This window comes from Coturnix japonica, chromosome 3, assembly GCF_054131305.1.
Source record: "Coturnix japonica strain WE chromosome 3, WE-NBRP24, whole genome shotgun sequence".
In the NCBI taxonomy this organism is placed as follows: domain Eukaryota; kingdom Metazoa; phylum Chordata; class Aves; order Galliformes; family Phasianidae; genus Coturnix; species Coturnix japonica.
Genome location: NC_140665.1, coordinates 14,815,197 through 14,821,196, shown reverse-complemented (window position 1 = coordinate 14,821,196; position 6,000 = coordinate 14,815,197). Strand labels below are relative to the sequence as shown.

At 49.3% G+C, this 6,000-nt stretch overlaps 1 protein-coding gene across 2 annotated transcripts in view; it reads left to right on the top strand.

The window, feature by feature from the left end:
• Positions 1-1,819: 1,819 nt before the first annotated feature.
• The window catches only part of SNAP25 (synaptosome associated protein 25), a 63,340-nt gene continuing 59,159 nt past the window's right edge, over positions 1,820-6,000 (top strand). For both annotated transcript variants that reach the window (XM_015857143.3, XM_015857144.2), the window contains exon 1: positions 1,820-1,959. The gene's annotated coding sequence lies outside the window, so the exon portion shown is untranslated. The remainder of the gene's footprint in view (positions 1,960-6,000) is intronic.

The following is a 6,000-nucleotide window of genomic DNA, read 5'->3' as shown; positions in this document are numbered from 1 at the left end:
CATTTCAAAACCACCTACCAGACAAGCTGTCTGAAAATTTCTTCTTAACTTTCTGTGTGTACTAAGAACTTGCAAAGCACAATGCACGCGCATGGACTGCCTGAATTTCAGACCGAGACACACGCTGGGATTCCTCTTGCTTTCTGCAGTGCATACCTAATTGGAGTGCTGGCTACTGTTAACCCATGTATGAGTTGAGCAGAAAAGGTTTGCCTTTCCATACTGTCATTTATGATGCTAAATCCATGTCCTGCTCAAGGTGCTGATCCAGATCCCTCACCTAGAAGGGGGGCTGTCTGCACAGCGTTGATCTCTCTCTACTTGTCTGCCTTTACAGCCCTTAAGTCTGACAGGTTCTCTCCTTCCCTGCGGTTTTTGTGTGCACAGCTCATCAGATACTCTACTGCAGCAGGAAGCCCCTCTTCCCTGAGAATTCCTTTGTTGTATATTTAGCAAACTTTTGACTGCTTCCTTCCAAACGAGACTGAAGGACATATTTTCGTAGGAGAGGGTGAGAATTGCAAAGCACGATCTACAATCACGTTTTTCTATGGGGAACTACAGAGCAGGGGAGGAGGAATCACCGCAGTTCTTTCTCCTTCCCCCCCGCACCTCCCCTCCCCTTTCTCTCCCCCACCCCCATACAACCACAACATGAGACAAACGTGCTCCAAAATACAGCTGCAGAGCCTTCCCCCTCTTCCGGTCTTCCCTGCCATGGCAATAAGGGAAAAAAAGACATAATGATTAGGGTAGAATTATCACTAATATGAGACTGATGTTTTGACACCGTCATCTGCAGACTATTTAGAAAAGCCATTAGCACGGTGTCAGAGTTAAGCATAGCCAGTGCTCAGAGACTGCTCACAAGAGAGGCTCAGACAGAGGCACCTCTGCTCATGGGTAGGTCTGGATGGTTCCATACACGAACGTGCGCAGGCTTGTGGAATGAAAGGGAAGGGATAACTGAGGTTATGAAAGAGTGTCGCATTTCAGATGCAATCCCCATCCTTCATTAAAATCTCCGTTAAGAGATACCTTTTACAGAAAGATGTTTTGTAACAAATGAGAGGATTTCCTCTCCATTAAATATCACACTACAGACAGCTCCATTTGCTCCAAATTAGGTAAGCTCTGAATAAATATTTTAATTAATCCATGATAAATAAGCCAGGCTTTTTCCCAGAACAGAGTCACTGCTTTCCTCCTTGGCAGCAGCGGTCTGTTCTCTCTGTGCTGTATGTATGCACGTACATGCCTGGGTTTTTCGTGAGGGCTTTTTATTTCCCCCCTTCTCTCTCCCTTTTCTAAGCCTGTCTCTCAAATGATCGGTTACAGCACATGTCCTTATCTGTGGATTTCCTTGCGTTTGTGTGCTCTTATTTCAGGGGGGAGGAGAAGGGGAATAATCAGATTAACACACTCAGACCCGTGGCAGGATGCTCTGAAACATAAAAAGAGGGAGAGAAGGAAGAATTCACACATAAAAATAGAAGCCCACGTAGATTGGCCATATATGGAGTACCGGGGACTTCAGAGGGATACCCTCTTCGGACCACCCCTTTGGCGGAGGCATGTTGCTGCAGGAGGCCCCTTCCCCCCTCCCCGGGCGGTTCAGCCCCCGGCCCCCAGGCTCGGAGGAGGCCCGGCGGGGCCGTTTGTCGGCGGGGCGAGGAGATCGGAGCGGGAGGCGGCGGCGGCGGTGATGACTCAAGCCCGCCCGCCCGGCCCGCTCTGCCCCCCGCCCGCTCCCGCCTCCCCCATTCCCCCCCCCTCCGGGGAGGGCTATTAAAAGCTGCTGACGTAGGAGCGGACGGCCATCTTTGATGAGGGCACGGCTCTCGGTCCATTGAAGAAGGAGACCCGAGGAGGTCAGCAGCGGCTGTCCTTGCCTCCCAGCTGCGGTACCGAGACACCGACCCCGCCGAGGCGGCCCGGCGGAGCGCTGCACAAGCCGAGGTAAGGGCGGGAGACCACCGGGCCACCGACTGAGCAAGGGGAGGGGGCTGTATGAACGAAAATGAAGCGATAAAAGGATTTGTTTAAAGGGGGACGCGCTCGGCGTTTTGTCTCCTGTCTCTGGGCTGCTACAGGGATGGAGGAAGTCGAGGAGAGGGGCGTAATACCTCCGCCAGCCTTATCGCCGGCTGGAACCATGGGAGGGAACCGAGCTCTGTGTTTCCGCTGTATCGGGCACGATCGAAGGCGGCAGGGAGCCCGAGGAGAAGGGCAAGCAGCGCATTTCTAACCCGTACTGGGAGCAGGGTGCTGCGGGGCTCTCTGCTCTGCTGGATCGCTCAGGGCTGCAGCCGCCCAGGGCACTGCAGCGCCCTTCCCGCACCGCACCGCACCGCGCAGGGCTGCGGCGGCGCTTCGGCACCGCGGACGGAGGCCGGGGGGGAGGTCAGCAGAGAGTACTGCGGCTCTGCGGGAACGGGAGGCAGTTCAGCACCGCGGACAGCGTCCTTCAGCACCGCGGACAGCGTCTGTCTTCAGCACCGCGGACAGCGCCGCGGCGCCCCGGGCTTGGAGCCGTGCTGCAGGCGGAGGCGGGTTCGCTGCAGCGCCCTGCGGCTCCGCACCTCCCCCGGGCAGCCAGCCCCGGGCAGCCTCTGCCCTGCCGCAAGGGAAGCGAGCCCATAGCTGAGCTGCTAGCTTTTTCCGGGACGGGACCTCAGGCTGAAACAGCTGGGGCTTTGCGGGGTTCCTCGGCAAGTCGAAGCGCAAAGTGGGAGAAATAATAATAATAATAATAAACAATAATAATTACAAGGTTCGGTTCTTGAAATTAAGCGGCGCTTCAGCCTGTCTCCCATCCGGCCGGTTGGTGGAAGGGCATTGGTGCAAGGGAAACGGGAGTTATGTAACACCTGGTCCGCGGGGTCTCTCCGGACCAGCGGCAGCCCCTAGGGCATCCCCGCAACCACAGAGGGTTGGCCCTGGGCATTCTGCAGCCTTGAGCCGGGGCAGCTCAGCTCCTCATGCAATGCAGGCAAACCCACCTCGCACTCCTGACCCTGGCATCCCTGTCCCTGGCGTTCCTCTTCCCCTGTCCTTCCTGCTCCCTGGCACCCCGCTTTCCTTCTCCACTTGGTACATCTCACTGCTGGCAAAGTTGGTAACTTTGCTGTTTTCTGCAGGGCAAATAAACAAGAGGGGATGAGGGAAGTGGGTTGGGCGTCCAGACATTGCACTGCGTAGCTGCGTCAAATGAGGGCCATGGGATCTGCCAGATTTACGTGCTTGGCTTGAGTAATTGCTGCTGGTTTCATTCCCAGCTGAAAAGGGGGTGGGGGGGAGGAGGTGGGGATGGAGAGGCTGGTCTGTGGTGAAGCCTGGGGATGGCAGAACAACCCTCCAAGCCATACATGGTTACTGTCAGCCCCAGCTGCCGCATCCACAAGGACATGCCTGTCCCTCTCCTCCCTGCTCCATCCTAGCTCTGATCTCCATAGACCATGACAAGACAAGGCTGGTCTGGAGGCAGACACCTCTATGGGCTGCAGGGGAGGAAATGGGGCCATCTGGGTGATGAGAGCTCCAGGGGATACAGATGAAGAATCCTCCTCCCATATCCCTGCATGTCACTGAATCATGGTCAAAGATACCAGTCTAGGAAAAAGTGGCAGTGGTTTTCCGTTGCTTCTGCATAGTGCATAAGGGGATGGCAAGGAGGTCACTTTGATTCCTAGGATGAGTGCCAAAGAGACAGCAGAAGTGACCAAAGCAAAGGTACAAGCAGGCCTGATTTGCAAAAGTGAGAGCTTGAGGCTCCCACTGAGGTCAGGAGGACTGGAAATAACCGAGCATGTTACGAAACAAAATGCAGCTAAACAGCAACCCCAAGTAAATGCAGTTTAACTATATTTATACAGCTAGCTAGGAAATGATAGTGAGATATCGGATTCAATGTCCACTGAACTCATGAGGGCAGAAAAATAAAGAACCCTTAAAGTACATCTAATGAAACACAGCTCCAGTTTGCAGATTTACTGCATTGGGGGTGGAAGCTGTATTTCAGGTCATCAGAAAGCTTTTCATTCATCTCTGTACAGGTTAGGCATGGCAACAGACAGTGAGATTAAACTGCTAAGGCAAATAAAGTGTAGTCTATATCTAATTCCTGCTCTGCTATAACTGAGCAAGGTAACTAATCAACATGCTTTCCTGTCAGTATTATCAATTTAAGCAGTTTTTAGGCTTTTGTGTCACAAGCTTATGTTGCAATAATTTGAGGTAAAATGGCAAGTATACAGCAGAACGGAGAGCTCAATCTCTTAATTCCTCCTCTCAGGAATGTAAAAAACCCTAGGAAGAAAGGAACTTGGTTTACCTTGGCTTGTTACACTACCATACTTGTTCATTTCATTTAATTTTTTCCTGATATTTTTTCCTCAATTTTTCATAACTAGAGTATAATCACAGCACTTTCATTATTAAAACACATGCACATTTATTTCAGACTTCTAGGGCTTAAGTCACTTAAAACTACAACAAATGTAAACTCACTTTATGGCCTTCACTGAAGTGAGTATGTTTTTCTTTATCTGAAGTTTCCTCTACTGCTAGAAATGCAGTCACCTTTGGGCTGGGTGAGTGCCAAGTAGTCTGTAACAGTATAATTGTTGAAGCTTTTTAGAGCATCTAATGCAGAGTAGAAAAATGTGTTTGAGAACAGCAGCAGGCTGCAGGTCTCAGGCAGATCACAATTACCTCTAGGAGGTTGGGCTTTGGAAAAGGCACTAGGGCTCATATATCTACTCCTGGGGGAGCTGGATATAGTTTGTCAGGAACATCAGCTGTCAAAGTATAGATTATTTCTTTTAGCTCATCATTTTTGAGCCTTTACTGATACCTGCGCCCTTCGCTTAGATATACTCTGGCTTCCTTCCTTACTGACTTTGCAGATTCAGCTTCTGCATCATATTACAACAAGCACTTCTCCGAAACACACAGGTTATATTCCCAGTTCTTGCCCATCATGCCTTTGTCACTACCTCCATGAATCTTAGATGCACACTTCCACCAGCAAAATCTGCCTCTTGTCAAACAATAGCTTTTAATAAGCTGTCCTGCATCTCACTGGATTTTCTAGGACTTTTTTTTTTACCACCAAGAACAAGCATGTATCAACTTGATAGGCTTGAAGTTGTTCCTTCCTGCTTTATGATGACCCTGTAGCCAGTGTTCCAAGACTCAAAAATGTTTTGAATGCTAGCAGATTTGAATGGCCTAGAGGAAGTTTTTGGCTAATTTGCCCTGTTACTTAAGAATGAAATTAATCTTGGCCTTCACATCTTTCACTGTTTGTGCTCCTATTTCCACCTCTCTTTCCTCATTGTCATGCCCACCTACAGTCCTCTTCTGCTTACTTTTAAAGAATACTGTGATAAACGAAACACAGGCTTAAACAAAGCATTAAGATGCTGTCAAGATGGGAGATGAGCATGGTCTTTTGCCTTTGATTATTCTAAGTCTTCTAATCCAGAGTCAGCTGAAATCAAGGAAAATAGTTCCAGCAGTTAGACTTTGGATGAGGCTGAGAAAGCTCAAGTCAGGCTATATGCCACTAGAGATGCATATGGGGTATGAAAAGCATTCCACTCACAACAACAGGCATTTGTTGGTTAGACCTGCAGTCAAGAAGAAAGTAGGTCTGCACATCATAGTGTGGGACTTACAACAAAAGACAAGATTTAGCAGCTTTGTTTTTTCAAAGGGAAGCAAGGTATATCCCCTGCACAGACATGTACCCTCTGAAATAGATAGTGATATACCACAAAGAGAATCCAATCATTGCATTACACCCTTTTCCTTTATTTTATTCTGTGTGTATGTATTGTTTTTGTAGTAGCTGCTTTTTCTAATGAGAGACAAGCTTTGTCATCTTATTCACTGGAGGAAGCTGAATTCCAATACAAGCATGGGGAGGAAAAGAAAGAAATATTATGTAATTCATCATGGCTGTTCCTGGCCTTTGAAAGCTGAAAGCTAATGCTG